Here is a 17,778-nt window from a genome sequence, read left to right as displayed (position 1 = left end):
AAAGAAACTTTATCCACTGATGTGATTTCTCAAAAATTCTGACAGCAAAATTATCTATGGTTTTACATGCCGTCGTATGGTGAACGTCGAAATCTTCAGCAATACCTGGTTGAAATCCAGTATCACTAACGTATCGCAGAAAAATATCCACCCTTTCTCGAGAGCAAAGTGCACCTCGTCTGGTTTCATCTAGCTGTGGCAAAAAATAATCTGATAGAAAGTTATGCTTCTTCTTTACAAGTAGTATTTGTTTTTACGAACATATATAAAGTCAACCATAATTGTAACAAACGAAAAATATTTAGAACCACCGCTCTACTAGTGTAAGTATGCACACTCTACTGGCGTAAGTGTTCATTTGAGATCCCTTAACAAATATTAAGATATTACTAATTGTAGAATAGTCTTCTTTTTATTCAACTAAAAAGAAGTAAGAACTGGAACAATTTATGTATATATATATATAAGCGGGGATCCTACAGCTTCTGCCGCTTCCCGCATTTCGATCGCCATCTTTTTCTATCTCTCCAGGTGTCTTCATCAATGGCTCTGTCTTTCATGGTTTCCATAACACCTTGTATCCAAGACTTGGCTGGTCTTCCTCGTTTCCTTCTATTACTTGGATTGTATTCCATAGCTCTTTTTGGCCATCTGTTGTCGTCCATCCTCTGTACGTGTCCATACCATATTAACTGTCTAGTTTCTATTCTTTCAGAAGTTGTATGTACTCTATCTGTTTTTCTTCTAATTTCAGAATTAGGTATACGTTCTACTCTTGATATACGGCAAGCTCTTCTTAGGTAGTCCATTTCAACCGTGTCAACTTTTTTCTTTCCTTTTACTGTCATTTGCCAACATTCTGCTCCATATGTAAGAATGGGCTCTACAATTACTTTGTAGATAGTCATTTTAGTTTTCATAGTAGCTTTGTTGGACCAAAGTATCGAATTCAGAATTTGAACACTCTTCCTGCCCACACAATTTATGTATAACCTTATATTTTCAGTAACTACTTGAAAATAAAAGAGATTACTTTTTGGTCCAAGTAAATTCTTTTAAATATATTAGTTACTGTTCTTTTATTCAATTACTATTAAGTAAATACTGAAATACTAGGAAGTAAAAGCAAATACTTCTTTTTATTCAATAGACCCATTATCTTAAACGGTTACCGCAAAAATCACATCAATAGGAGCATCCACAAACATCAATCTCCCACTCATCTCAACACAAAAACTCAGACCCTCATCATACGAAAGCTTTTCTTACTTACATCAAACAGACAGAATTCTTCAATCAAGAGGAATAGAGACAATATTTAATTTATAATATTAAGAATGCATACGTGTATTATATTTTTTTATGTACTTTTTATGATCTATAGAAAAAGTTAACGTCTTTAAATTGCTCTGTAAGTTGAAATTTACATGTAATGTTGCAAAAGCTTAATCAGCAAGCACGAGTTTTTTTAAATGAAATTCCAATGCATCTTTCCGGGTAGCGAACTGTACATAATATTTATCTGTTTGTTTTCGTTATGGCTTATTAAAATCTTAGTCACATTTTTACAGAGTTAATAACCAATTTCAAATTCAGACAACTGATACTAAGCGCGCAGATGCCACCAATCGGATTGTTGCAAAACGCAATAACAAATACCAAAAACATCGAGCTCCTTGGAGGAGGAAGTGGGAAGAAACAACAATCATCAGTCGTCAATATCCACTGTTCACCGTTGTTTGTGTGTATGTATAGGTTAGCGATACCGGTATCAGATTGATGGACAAACGAAGTGAGTGTATATCGTTTTTTTAAGTTAATTTAATTCGATTCTCTATAAGAAAGAAGTGTGTGACAAACGTGTTGTTGGAAATGGGATGGCATAAAGGTATGTTGGTGTATAATTTGATAGCATTTAATGACTAGGTAGGAAGCTAAAGAAGGACACATCGTCATAAAAATAAAGTTATTTGGACTAATGTTCAAGTACATAACATAAACCTACATGCTATAAACGTTTCTATTATAGTAGCTACTTTTTTCGCATATAAATATTAAAAAATATATAAAATGCCAAAGCGTGACGATAATTATGCTTTCCTCTAATTCATTCATAAAATAAATTGATGGGACCTTCGTAATTAGTACACATAAGCATTAATTGTTTAAACATTTTAAAACATTTTACACATGTTAAATATTTCTAACCTTCTAATAACCAAACCATTGCACTGGCATAAAGTTACTGCTTTTATATAATGTATTTGCCATTGGGAATCAAGCATCATTAGATCTACTGCACACTTTTAAGTACGACTAAAATACCTAAAAAAATTAAAATAGTGATAATACTCGTTTCTTCATTTTTAAAGATCTGTCAACAGGCTATCTTTCGGTAGTTAATAATAATTGTCTTCATTGTCAAAAAACATACAAGACAGTTCATATATTTTCTTTAAGTGCAAAGGTTAGCAATCATTCTAACTTTCGAAGCAACAGCTCTAAACATTTGGTTTAAGCTCAAATTATATTATTCTCTTTGGATGTTCAGCCACGATATTCTTCTTCTTCCCACACTTTTTCTGTCCTTTATTTTACATGGGTTTACGTGCTGCAAGATGCTGATTTTTCTTTATACAGTATATGTGTGGATCTACTCCTAAAAAAAATTAAGAAGAAATCTATTACGTTGATCATCCATTCTTCATTATTGTTTGTTCTCCTTGGATTTATAACAGAATATCATGTTTAATATACATATACATACGTTAAAACAAGTGATATAGAAAATATACGAGTATGACGGAGAAACACAAACTTTTCCAAGACTTTAAACAGGCGTTTGACAAACTAAACAGAAGAAAAATGATCCAAGACTTACAAGAGAGTAATGTACCAAATAAAATTTTAAGAATAATAGAAATAACAATGGGAGATTCCCAAGCCATAAAAGACACCGGAAGAGAAAGAACAGAAATAATAAAAATAAAAAATGGAGTGAGACAAAGAGATGCGCTATCAACGGTACTATTTATTCTATCAATAGATAAGATAATAAAAAAGTTGTCAAACGCAGGAACTATAAACATCAATGCAGTATATGCAATAGTAGTATATGCTGCAGAAATATTTACATTAACACCAAGAAAAGAACTGGAACCAAAGAGGGAAAACGAAGAGGATGCAAGATAATGAATAAATCACGAAGTACAAGAATGGATGGATCAAGAGAACATAGTTAGAATAATAAAAGCACAAACAATTAGATGGTATGGACATATAATGAGAAGAGAGACGAGCAATCCGTTAAGAGTTATAACGGAATGGATACCACCAGGTAAAAGAATCAGAGGCAGACCTAAACTGAGATGGAGACAACAAGTGAAAGAAGACTTAAGGAGCAAAATAGCGAAGTCACACCAGACACTGTAAAACCAAACCCAAAATGGGATGATCCCCCACACAAAAAGGATCTTCAAGTGAAAACAGTTTCAGCTTTTTCGGGAGCGTATAGCTTATATATATATATATATATATATATATATATATATATATATATATATATATATATAAATGTGATATTAAAAGTCAGAGATGCGCCAAGCAATTAATTAGCTAATTAATTAATTAATTAAACTTATTTAAATGATGCAATTATGATTTTATCACACTATTTAATTCTCTTATCTCAGGGTTATATTCGTGCTTCACTATCTATACTTTACATATGATAGGAAAGGTCTGAGGAATACCGGAATAATAAACATATATGATACAAAATTATATATTGAAATAAAATTCACACTCAAATATCTTAAACAAAAAATATCTCATACAATGATTATCAAAATTTTGTTCTACGTACGTGAACCTTCAAACATTAATGTTATATACTACATAAATTAAAATCTCAAATCAAAATTGTTGTTCTATACCTCCTGATAAATATTTCTATCCTTTCTGAAGCAATAAGAAAAAAAAAACTTGTTGATAAAAATATTGACGAATGGAAAATAATTATCTCTCTGATGATGAGTTGTCCAAATCCTTGTTCCTTGTAGCCTACACTATCGATTCTTAGCAGTTCCCTAGTTAATCAGCAATCTTACAACAAATTATTGCGAGCCTCTCGTCTTCAACGATCTCCTTCAGATGCACGTGTCGTTCAACAGATGCCAGTCTCTTCTCCTCTCGATAAACTGAATCTCTCGTTCCGTCCTGAACAGTGACTCTTGGAATATATAAGTAGAAAAGTATGACTTACAATATTTTACTGGATCAGCTTCCGTCAGGATACACTTAGTCCACGAAAATCACAAACATTCACTTCTAATGCTTAATATCACTTGGGAACCGCCAAAGAACAACGACTGTTCGCCTTGCAAAACAACTGCTAATCTTTTTTCCCTCAAAAATCTAGCTAAACTCTCATCCGTACATAGCCATCCCACCTTTTTTTTTTATCTCGTCCAATCACAGTTCGTCATACGTATACCCATAAACCATTTAGATAACAAACAAACAATTTTACCTACAATTATAAATTTCCTACAAACTATTAACATGCTAATTGGTTTCTACAAATTCTTAAGAACTAACGGAGAAATATAATTTCTAAATTCTACCCTATTGTCTTTATTCACTGTACAGGTCCATTTGGAAAACCCGGTCGTATTGTTCAATTCACTACGTTCACTCAAATATATTTTACAAAGAAAATAATTTATGCATATCTTAAATTTTATTTACTACAGGTAATCCAAAGATAATGGACTTTTATTTCTTTGAAGTATCGTTTATAGTTTATCAGTTGAAATATTTTGAATTATTATATTTTATAATTTGAAATATATTACGAGCAAACCAATATTATTTTTAATTTTTACATAGCATAAAAACTCTCCAGGATATCTTAAAAATTTATTTAGATGGTCTATTTAGTAATTTTAATTTTATCTTTGGCGGATAAAATGAATCATAACAATATATATATATATATATATATATATATATATATATATATATATATATATATATATATATATATATATATATATATATATATATATATATATATATATCATCATCATCATCATGTGCAGCTTTATCAACCGTTTCCAATTACGGTGCAGCCTCCCTTATTTCAATGTTATTCTATGTTCTTATTATTATTCGACGATGTCTTAGTTATACGTTGTTCTAATAATTTGCGCTCATTTGCGCCCATATTTTTCTATCTTGTGCTATTCGAGACCACGTTGTTCCTGTTAATTTTCTAATATCATAATCCCATCTGAGATTCGGGCGCCCCTTTGGTCTCTTAGCGTTCCTGGGGTACCACATAGTTGTTCTAGTGGTCCATCTGTTATCTGTTCTTCTTGCCATATGTCCTGCCCATTGCCATTTCAGGGATTTTATTCTTTGGATTACATCAGTCACCTGGGTTTGCCTCCGTATCCATTCAATTCTTTTACGATCCCTCTTTGTTATCCCTAGCATACATCTTTCCATTGCTCTTTGAGTTACTTGGAGTTTCGACGTTATTTCTCTCTTTAATATCCAAGTTTCACATCCATATGTCAAGACGGGTCATATGCATTGATCAAATACTCTCTTCTTGAGGTATAGTGGCATTTTGGACTTGAAGACTATGGAATTTCGTCCGAATGCTGACCACGCTTGTTTTATTCGTCTGTTGATTTCCGGAAGTAGTGATCCCGATTTATGTATGAGCTGTCCCAGGTATATGTATTCATCTACCACTTCTAGCGAGGTTTCATTAATTTTTATTTCCACGTTGGCGATCAGATCATTGCACATTATTTTAGTCTTTGCTAGGTTCATTTTTAGGCCTACCTCATTGCCGGCTGTATTAAGGTCATTAATTTGCAGTTGTAATTCTTCAGGACTTCTAGTAATTAGAATGATGTCATCAGCGAATCTAAGATGGTTTAGGTATTCTCCATCTATACATAGACCTTGGTTGTTCCAGTCTAATTTCCGGAAGATATTTTCTAAGGTTGCAGTGAAGAGCTTAGGGGATATGGTGTCTCCTTGTCGGACTCCTTTCTGAGTGGGAAATTCTGGGGTATTTTCATATATGCTTACTCTAGCTGTGGCCTCTTTGTATATATTTGCTAGCGTTTCGACATATGGTTTATCTACTCCTTGGTCGACAAAAGCTTCTATGACTGCTCTTGGGTATACGGAGTCAAATGCCTTCTCGAAGTCTATGAATGCTAGCGCCAGTGGTAGATCATATTCTTTTGTTCTGCTTTTATATTTAGTGGTAGATCATATTTATATATATATATATATATATATATATATATATATATATATATATATATATATATATATATATATATATATATGCTGTCACTATTTTTCCGGGTTTGACTCCGCGTTGTAAAATGCTGGTTTTCTTGAAAACCATTGTTTTGGCGACGTTTCGGCAAGGTCTCACTTGCCATTCTCAAGCCTGGTGGATCTACTTCTCGTCGTTACTCGATTAGTACTGTACTAATCGAGTACTAATCCACATAGTACTACTGCGGACGCACGTTTACATTCGCCGATTTTAGTGTTAAAATCTTTCATAATGTTTCATATACCTTGGAAAAATCACCCAAATTCTTTGCTACTATTTAGTATCCATTCATTGCAATTTGGTTTTCAGATGTAATGAATAATTTAATTCATTGGCTTGGACACAAGTCAGTTTCTTCGTTTATAGATCCCTGTAGTACGTATAGCACTGAGAAATAAGGTACCTGACAATTTTTTTGAGCTTCATGGACCTTGATAACCCAAACCTCTATGTTTCTTATAGTGAGTTCGACTTCTAGTTGGCACAAGAATTCGGACTAGAATCTCAAATGCGAAGAAGGAGAGAAGTACCAAAACAAGGCGCCTTAATATTGAACTCCATAAAAACCCGCAAACGGTAGAAAGGTTTCAAAACTATATCGAAACCAAATACATAACTAAAGAGAATCTAACAATTAGTGAACAATGGAATATGTGTAAAAATTATATTAAAGATACAGCAAATAACATTCTAGGGCCCCAAAGACCACCACCACGCAATGAGTGGTTCGATGCTGAGTGCGAGGACATTACAAGAAGAAAGAACAATGCATATAAACTGATGCAGCATAGAAGAACTCGAGAAAAAGAACAAAAATATAAAGATCTCAGAAGAGAAGAACAGTACATCCATCGGAGAAAAAAGCGAACTTATGAAAATAGAATATTGGAAGAACTTGAGGCATTAAAAAAAGAAAATCAAACAAGAAAATTCTATAAAAATCTAAATAAAGCCAGAAAAGAATAATTTAAACCAAGGATCGGACTATGTAAGGATAAGAAAGGGCATATACTCAATACAAAAGAAGTATTGAAAAGGTGGGTGGAACACTATAAAGAACTACTTACTATCGAAGTAGAAGATCCAAATCAACCACCCCAGGAGCAAGCAACAATACACCATTGGAGCCTCCAACAATTCAAGTCATGGTATATCCGCGGAACTTATTAAATGTGGAGGTGCTACTCTGACTAATCATATATATAAAATCATACTGAGAGCCTGGAATGAGGAACAAATCCCTAAAGAGTGGTGTATTGGGATCGTTTGCCCGCTACACAAAAAGGGTGATCAATTGGAATGTAGAAACTATAGGGAAATAACCCTCCTAAATACAGCATACAAAATATTTTCGAGTATTTTATATGGTCGCCTGAGTGCATATTCAGAGGAGCTTCTTGGCGAATATCGAAGTGGTTTTAGACCTGGTCGATCAACAACAGACCAGATCTTTGTGCTAAGGCAAATACTGGAAAAAACCAATGAATTCAATATCGACACATACCATCTTTTCGTAGATTTTAAATCGGCCTATGATAGTGTCCTAAGAAATAAATTGTATGAAGCCATGGATGACCCCGATAAACTGATAAGATTGGTTAAGGCTACAATGCGTAAAGTTGTTTGCAAAGTCGAAATATAGGGCGAACAATCACAGGCATTTGAAACGCATGTTGGGCTGCGACAGGGAGATGCGCTGGCTTGTCTCCTTTTCAACATAGCTCTGGAAAAGGCTATCAGGGATACCCAAATAGACAACAGAGGAAACATTTTTAATAAATCATCCCAAATTTTGGCATATGCAGATGATGTTGACCTAGTTGCCCGCACAGCACGCAAGCTAGAAGAAATGTATACCATCTTGTCAAATGCCTAAAAAAATATGGGCCTGCAAGTAAATGAGAAGAAAACTAAGATAATGGCATCAACACCCAACAATAGAGCCAGAAACATCGGCCACCAATTCACGGTTGATAACTCTACCTTTGAAGTGGTGGACAAATTCACATACTTAGGCTCCCTGATCACCAAGGAGAACGTCATGACGGAAGAAATTAAGCGAAGAATAATCCTAGCAAACAAATGCTATTTTGGACTAAGTAGACACATGAGAAGCAGAAACTTAAGCCAAAAAACAAAAATAACCATATACAAAACCCTTATACAACCAGTGTTGACACATGGGTCGGAGACATGGACCATTTCCAAGGTAGATGAAAACCTCCTGCTTATATTTGAACGAAGGATCCTGAGAAGAATATTCGGTGGCATCTGTGAAAATGGTGTTTGGAGAAGGAGGTACAACTACGAGATATATCACAGATATAAACATATATTTGGTGGTAAAGACGTAGTATCCCTTATAAAAATAGGAAGACTAAGATTGGCAGGACATGGCAAGATCACAGCAGAACAACCCTCCTAGAAGAATCCTTATGTCACAACCTGTGGGAAGTAGAAGTAGGGGTAGGCCAAAACTCAGATGGAGGGATGGTGTAGATGAGGATGGTAGAAAAATAGGCGCAGCAAACTGGCAACAGTTGGCAATGGATAGAACTGACAGGCGTAATAGACTTGGGAAGGTCGAGGCTCTTTTATAGGGCTGTAGAACCAATGATGATAATGATGATGAGTTCGATGGACTTTTTAAATTATGAACAATTTAAGACCAAATATACACCAATTTAAGAACTTTCGTCTACCAGTAAAAAGTAAATTACTTTAAACGAATTTAGAGTTTAGATTTTAAATTACTAATTTGTTTCTTAGAAAACTCAAAAACCTAAGAATTCATTCCTAATTTTTAATAACTGTTAAAAACTATTGTAAAAAAATGAACCTAAAACCTTGATATTACGTGGAAAGTTGGAACTTTTAGTGTTACAAATGTGGTTAAAATTTCAGAGTGATTCATAAATTAGTTTAAAAATTATTTAATTTTTTTATTCCAAATAACTTTTTTTGCAGTAACAAAATTTACAACAAAGAATAATAGCATGAGAAAAAGGGAGAGTTATTCTCTCAAAGGAATTTAAATAAAGCCAGAAAAAACTATTTCCAACATACAAAACTTATAATTTTTATTATGTTCTGACTCGCACAATTTTAGTTACAGATTGTTACTTTTACTTTTAAGAAAATTTTCCACTTCAATAACTTTTTTATCCTCACTAAGAAACATGATCTTTAGGCTTATCGAATTTGACTGATACTTGCATTGCAAATTCTTGCAAAATAAAATGTTTAACATTTCAAGATCAGGACACTCTTCTAAGACGCAGTCGATTGTAAACACGTTCTTGCAGCTTCTAAGTATCAACTTTTTTTAGCTTCTTACAACATGTCGCTAATGCTGCTATACCAAAACTGCTTAATTTGGAACATCTCGTCAAATCTATGACTTCCTTCAATGTCGTATAAAGAGTTCCTACCATTTTGGAATATATTTTTTATATTGGCGTCAATGATCTGATGTCCGTAACGCATCTTTTAGATCCAAGCTTTTCAATGATTTGCAAGATACTATCAAGTGTCTTAATCCATCTTCACTTATCTCATGGCAATGTCTCAAAGAAACACTAACAATATTTTGGGCACATACATGTATATACACAAATACTTCGGTAATTTGCTTCAAGATATGGCAATTAAATAAAACTGAAGATATAATTATGAAAGGAATTAAACAGCCGCTGGTAGTATTAAGACAAATTAGTAGATGTGCCCAAAATATTGTTAGTATTTCAGAGTGTCATGATCTTGAAATGTTAAACATTTCATTTTGCAAGAATTTGCAATGCAAGTATCAGTCAAATTCGATAAGCCCAAAGATCATGTTTTAGTGACGATAAAAAAGTTATTGAAGTATGAAATTTTCTTAAAAGTAAAAATACAAAACTTACAAAACACGAGACGATTTTCAACTCTATCTTACAACTCATTCTACTATTCAGTAACTTTTGCTGTTCATTTTTTCTTTCTTGCGAGTAAAGTCTAAAATAGCAAAAGAAAATTCTACATCCAATTAATCCTTCATATTGTTGTCTTCTTGCAATATTTAATGCTTCATTTTTCTGCTGTCTGTTGTATAGATTTAAAGAACTTAGAAAAAAAAAAAACGAAAAATAAAGGACTAAACTAAAATACAAAAAAAAAACAAGTTTTTAGTAGTTTAGTAGTTTTTTTAGTACTGATTGCTTATAGCTATTATTTAAATATGTTTGTTCTCTCGAAAATATTATATTGCGGATTTTGTGGCAGACACATTTGAACGATATGGTTTTTCCAAGTCAAATTATAGTCCTTTTAAACGAGTGTTAAAATGGTATTACAAATTTTTATTTAAATTGTGGTTTTCAATCTTTAGATAATTGCACTTTTCAGAATTGTGTATTCCATTCTTAATGTTTTCATTTTAACTGAATTAGAACATCGGAAATTATATTAGGGTCATTGGGTCTGTTATTTTCTAATCTTAAGATGATGAAAGAGAGCTTTTCTATTAATTATATTCCTGACGAATATGAGTTAATTTATTGGAAAATATATTTATATGAAACAAAGTCTAAATAAAAAAAATGTAATATAAAAACAAACTATCATAATTCCTACTAATAATAATGTGTGCGGATCGAAGGCGGCAATGCGTACGAACCCTTAAGGATCATATAAAACACACTGGGCTTTAAAGTAGATTAGAAACAAGTGGACGACCGCAGATCATTTAAAAACAAAGACCGAACCAAACATCAGCATATTAACCGACAAATACGAAAAGAGTGGCGCAAAGCTAAAGAACAGTGGCTGCTAGACAGATGTGCAGAAATGGAGGAATTGGAAGAAAAACATGACCACTTTAACATTCATAAACTCGTTAAAGAAGTGCCAGGTCATACAAAACCTTGCAGTTTTTACAGTATTGTGAAGGACAATAAATTAATTACTGATCCCAAGGATCTACTTCAACATTGGAGAAACTGCACAAAGCAACTATACTCAGACAACACTAGAAGAAACTCTGAAAGTGAATATAAAAGTGAACTCTCCTCCAATATATTGAAGTCAGAAGTTGTAAGGACAATCAAACAGAGCAAATGGGGAAAAGCACCAGGCCCAGACGACATATACATGGAGGTTCTAACAATGTTGAGTAAAGACAACATAGACGCCTTGGTAGATCTTTTTAATGACATTTATGGGTCCGGTCAAGTACCACAGGATTGGGTCCAATCAACCTTTATATATAAATATATATATATATATATATATATATATATATATATATATATATATATATATATATATATATATACATATATCATCATCATCATCATGTGCAGCTTTATCAACCGTTTCCAATTACGGTGCAGCCTCCCTTATTTCAATGTTATTTTATGTTCTTATTATTATTCGACGATGTCTTAGTTATACTTTGTTCTAATAATTTGCGCTCATTTGCGCCCATATTTTTGTATCTTGTGCTATTCGAGACCACGTTGTTCCTGTTAATTTTCTAATATCATAATCCCATCTGAGATTTGGGCGCCCCTTTGGTCTCTTAGCGTTCCTGGGGTACCACATAGTTGTTCTAGTGGTCCATCTGTTATCTGTTCTTCTTGCCATATGTCCTGCCCATTGCCATTTCAGGGATTTTATTCTTTGGATTACATCAGTCACCTGGGTTTGCCTCCGTATCCATTCAATTCTTTTACGATCCCTCTTTGTTATCCCTAGCATACATCTTTCCATTGCTCTTTGAGTTACTTGGAGTTTCGACGTTATTTCTCTCTTTAATATCCAAGTTTCACATCCATATGTCAAGACGGGTAATATGCATTGATCAAATACTCTCTTCTTGAGGTATAGTGGCATTTTGGACTTGAAGACTATGGAATTTCGTCCGAATGCTGACCACGCTTGTTTTATTCGTCTGTTGATTTCCGGAAGTAGTGATCCCGATTTATGTATGAGCTGTCCCAGGTATATGTATTCATCTACTACTTCTAGCGAGGTTTCATTAATTTTTATTTCCACGTTGGCGATCAGATCATTGCACATTATTTTAGTCTTTGCTAGGTTCATTTTTAGGCCTACCTCATTGCTGGCTGTATTAAGGTCATTAATTTGCAGTTGTAATTCTTCAGGACTTCTAGCAATTAGAATGATGTCATCAGCGAATCTAAGATGGTTTAGGTATTCTCCATCTATACATAGACCTTGGTTGTTCCAGTCTAATTTCCGGAAGATATTTTCTAAGGTTGCAGTGAAGAGCTTAGGGGATATGGTGTCTCCTTGTCGGACTCCTTTCTGAGTGGGAAATTCTGGGGTATTTTCATATATGCTTACTCTAGCTGTGGCCTCTTTGTATATATTTGCTAGCGTTTCGACATATGGTTTATCTACTCCTTGGTCGACAAGAGCTTCTATGACTGCTCTTGGGTATACGGAGTCAAATGCTTTCTCGAAGTCTATGAATGCTAGCGCCAGTGGTAGATCATATTCTTTTGTTCTGCTCATTACTTACTCATTATATATATATATATATATATATATATATATATATATATATATATATATATATATATATATATATATATACCCGGTATTTTAGGCGTCACGCCCTTCCGGTAGGGATCTATGGAGGAGTATCACCGAGCCGCAAGCCCTTATCTCTTGCCGTACTGCTACACCATAGGCCGATCAGACACCAGCATATTCTAGTCTAAGCCGCAGATTCATCTAGAATTTTAAACTGCTGCGTTAGACTTTTTGTTTTTCTGTACACCGAGCTGGGGACCGAACCCACATCCACTGAACCACTCGCAGTGAAGCGAATGAGAAGCCGGACGTCCAGCCCGCTTGGCTATCTGACCGATATTTATACCAACCTTTATACCAATCCCAAAAAAGCCAAACGCTAGTAGTTGCGACCAATTACGAATGATCAGCTTATTTAGCCTGGTCCTAAAACTCCTCTTAAAGATAAGTTCGGTTTCACACAAGGATTTGGCACAAGAGAAGCACTTTATAACTTAACTGTCCTACTTCAGAAATGCAGAGATTAGCAAAAAGATGTCTTTCTATGCTTTATAGATTACCAGAAAGCGTTCGATTGTGTTAATCATTCAGAATTAGTAAGATTGCTCCAGGAACCTTCGATAGATGAGAATGACCTTAAAATCATAAAGAACCCCAAAAAGGTGTACGACAGGGTTGTGTTCTGTCCTTTTTAATCTTGGATTGGACAAACCTCGATGCCCATGCACTCTTTAGAGCTACACAAGACCGAGAGGAGTATGCCAATACTGTCGACAACATCCACTAATTGGATAGGGAACCATAAGAAGAAGAAGAAGAAACAAGTGACAAGTATTGTAGTTGTAGTAGTAACACAAGAGAAGCACTATTTGATTTTGACGTTATTATTCAAGGGTCCTTAAATATTAGCCAAGACCTTTCATCATCATCAGCCCGTTTTAAGCCCACTGTAGTACATAGACCTCCCTTGTTCGGTCTTGTGCAGTATGGATCCAATTTTTCGTGATTATTCACAGATCATCTTGCCGTCGTGTAGTCAAAGACTTTCCGCTTCAGATTAATCGGTATGTTGCCTTTTGTAAATACGTTTTTAAGAGCTCCGTATGCTGTCCATCCCTACGCTATTCTTCTTGATACCTCACCTGTTTTGTTGTCCGTGAATATTCTAATTTCGTGTCGAAGGTATATGTATTTATCAACAAGTTCTACTTCGTCATTCTGAGTTTCTTTCTTTCGGGCACGAGGTTCGTTATGAATTTTGTTTTGGAGATATGTATTTTTAAACCAATTTCTCTGCAGGCTTGTTCCAGTTCTTCTAATATGGTGTTGATTTCGTCTAGGCTATTTCCTATTAAAACTATGTCATCAGCATAACTCAGGTGGTGCAGTCTTTCCCCGTTGACACTCAACCCTTTATGATCCAAATCCGGGATCATAAAAACGTTTAAGAGCACGTTCTAGGGCAGTTAAAATGCTTTGGTGAGAGTGTGTCACCCTGCCGGACACCTCTATGAATTTTTATTATATACGTTGCATAGCAATTTATATATATGTTCCATCATCTCATAGAACATAATAAATTGAAATAATATAATTAGTTAAAGAAAAATTACAACCATGTGACGTACTTCACCTGTGAATATCGCAAATTTATTAATGCAGATATATTACTCAATTTCTTTTATTTATCACGTTGCTTTAAATCCTTGCAAGTTGCTATGTTTTTTTCACCCAGTGTAGTTTTTAGTTCAATGTCGTCAAGTAGCAATCTTTTTTAGGTTTGTTGTTACCTACCAGGTAAATTGCTAAAGGTTTTTTTTAATTATTCATACAGCATAAAATATTGCTTTTGTTTATTTAAAATTATATTAAATATGAGATAAACTTCGGTCAATATTTTCATATAATTGTTGTAAATTAAACTTTTGTTTAAACATTATTTAGGCTCGGAACATTGTAGGTAAATATGTTTGCAATTTATAATCACAAAGTATTCCAATTTTAGTTATATTCGTAAACAACTACTTACATTTTACAATTTTATTTGATTAAAATCTTGTCTATATATAAAATACTATACCAGGGATTGTTCGATAATGATTGCTCATTATCGAACTGCTGATATTATGCTGAATCTCCCATAGAGACTAGTAGGTACTGGGTAAATTACATATTATTTATTAAATCTGAACTGGAAGCAAAGCGTCTGAAATAATGTCATAATTAGGCTGTAATCATAAATTTTCAAAAAGAAGGGATAAAAAGTATATAAATATTAGATACTTATAAGTAGACTTCGGCAAATATGCAAATAAAAATGTAGAAAATATGCGCATAAATATGCACGTGTTTACCCGAAAATATGCAAATATTTTACAAAATATGCATACAAATAAATAAAAAAATCGTAAAATAGTAACAATTTTATTTAAAAAAAAAAAGTGTACATAACTAAATATTTCCTACTATTCATTAAGATTTACATTTATTTTAAGTAACTACATCATTTTTAAGTATGAATAAACTTATTTAGAAATATGGTAACAATAAATGACCAAGTGGTGTTCAAAATTTTCTAACAAAAACTTGTGGCTTCTGTCTGAGTACATATATTTATATATGGAAAAACTTCGTTCAACATCAAATGATGTAACGGGAGCATTTTTCAAACTAACCAAAACATTTGGTTCTAAATTAATTGTTTCCGAAATATTTCCAGCTAGAACACTGACTACTTCAGAAAGAATATGGTAACCTTTATTTTTTTCCATAGTAGCTTCAAATTTTTTTAAAATATCTTTTCCAATATTACCTCTAACGTTCCGACAACATGACGCAAATTCTTTTATTAATGCTGTACTTTCGAACAATGACAGTTTTGGTGATTCTAACTGAGTAATTGTTTTTTGAACAAAACTAAAATTTGATTTTATAAATGAAAGTTCTTGTTGAAGCAAGTTACTCTGAAAAGTTTGTTTAGAATCCAAAAGAGATTGGGAACTTTCATCTGTTAAAGTATCAATTATGTTCTTTATTTTAACAAAATGATCTGCATAAAAATTAGCTGCTTCTAACCATGTTCCCCATCGCGTTAAAATAGGTTGTGGTGGAAGAGGAATGTTAGGTAGCATTTCTTTATAAAGTTGAATTCTTATAGGAGATTTAAGAAATACTTTTTTGACACTGGATATCATGGTATTTACAAGAGGAAACTTTTTTCGTATTTCCTCTGCAACTCTGTTTAATCCATGCGCTACACAAGTAACATGTATTAAATCTGGGAAAAATATTTTTAAATTTTGTCCTGCTTTCACCATATAAGGAGCAGCATCCGATAAAATAAGCAGTAATTTATTAGAAGGAATAGTTGTCGGAAGAAAAAAAGTTGCTAATGTTTCTTGTATAAAACGCGAAATTGTTAAAGCATTTGTTTTCTCAAGTTGCTGGCATGAAATAAGATGAGATTTTGGTAAGGTATCTTCTTTAAGAACAAAATCAATAAATGAGAAATATACTTTCCTGAGGAATCAGTGGTTTCGTCTACAGATATGTAAAAATAATTATCTGCAATTTCTTCCTTAATATTAATTAACACCGACGAGTATAGCCCGTTCACATTATTTCTTCTTAGAGACCGATCACTTGGAAGTTTGCAATATTTTTTTAGAAACGAACTAAAATTTACATTTGCTAATTTTGAAAGCGGTATGTTTGCAGACACTAATGCGCGACACAAGTCTTCATTAAAAGTTTCTTGCTCATCTAATTTTTTTGAAGTAGATTGGAAACATTTAGCCATTGAAGTTTGATGTTTTCCTCCTATTTTTCCTTTTTTTGCAATGTGTGAAGCAGTTCTCACATGTTGGTCTATCTGAAATTTCTTCTCACATGCTATCTATAAATAAAAATAAAAACCTTTATTTTAACCCAACCTTTAAAATATAAAAATATACAAGGTGTTTTTGGTTAATCAAATAACTGGTTTGGAAAAAAAAAACACTCGCTGAGTGTTTTAAATGCAGTATTAATCCACAAATTAGTTTTTGTTACTAACCATTAGTACATCATATAACTTATTTTAAAATTCAACAAAAGTTTTTTTTTGTTAATTCAATTACAATAAAAATAATTGTGTTTTAGAATAGCTGACTTCATAAAAAAAAGTAAAGGTGAAAAATTTTTCTAAATACACACCATTGTATTGTACCATGGACAATTTTTTCTCACTAAAGGAAGCTATTTTTCATTTAAAAACAACCTAGGAGTACTAAATTTCAAGTAAATACGTTTATTGGTTTTAAAGTTCTTGTTGTTATTAACTAAAAGAATTTAATTTTTTTTAATTTTAACACCCTGTATCTCGAAAAGTAAATAAGTTTGACCCTCATTAACTATATCGTTTTGTTCAATTTTTCGAGAAGTATCTACAGTCAAACGTTGTAAGTGTCATTTGGAAACACCCTGTATGTATGAAATATTAGATATTTAATAGAAAATATTAGATACTTACAATTTTGCCACAGACTGAACAGTAGATTTTTCCCATATCCATAGACAGCTCTTTATAAGGTTTAATCCAAGTTGAAGCACTGGTTGTTTTAGGCATTATAAAATCACAATCTTTCTTTTTGTTACGCACAACGAGTGTTTACGCTTTGAATATCAAAACAAAAATGATTTACAAATCTGAGCATCAAATTAGAAATGTTTAGGTACCTAATTCAATAAACTGGGAGATTTTGGAAAATCCCTAAATTAGGAACAAAACTATTAGCCGTTTACCTGCTGTTAAGATACAATAAATTGTAGATAGATTTGGGGATTAGATCATAAAATGCAAATGAGCGAACCCTTAGCGATTATCCAATAAC

At 33.0% G+C, this 17,778-nt stretch overlaps 1 protein-coding gene across 1 annotated transcript in view; it reads left to right on the top strand.

Annotated features, from left to right (window-relative positions):
• Positions 1 to 1,772: 1,772 nt before the first annotated feature.
• Positions 1,773 to 17,778, top strand: part of LOC140438988 (uncharacterized) — a 141,174-nt gene continuing 125,168 nt past the window's right edge. Inside the window, exon 1 of the mRNA XM_072528624.1 lies at positions 1,773 to 1,792. The gene's annotated coding sequence lies outside the window, so the exon portion shown is untranslated. The remainder of the gene's footprint in view (positions 1,793 to 17,778) is intronic.

This window comes from Diabrotica undecimpunctata, chromosome 4, assembly GCF_040954645.1.
Source record: "Diabrotica undecimpunctata isolate CICGRU chromosome 4, icDiaUnde3, whole genome shotgun sequence".
Classification (NCBI taxonomy): domain Eukaryota; kingdom Metazoa; phylum Arthropoda; class Insecta; order Coleoptera; family Chrysomelidae; genus Diabrotica; species Diabrotica undecimpunctata.
The sequence above is the reverse complement of the archived record's forward strand: the minus strand, read 5'-3'. Positions and strand labels throughout refer to the sequence as shown.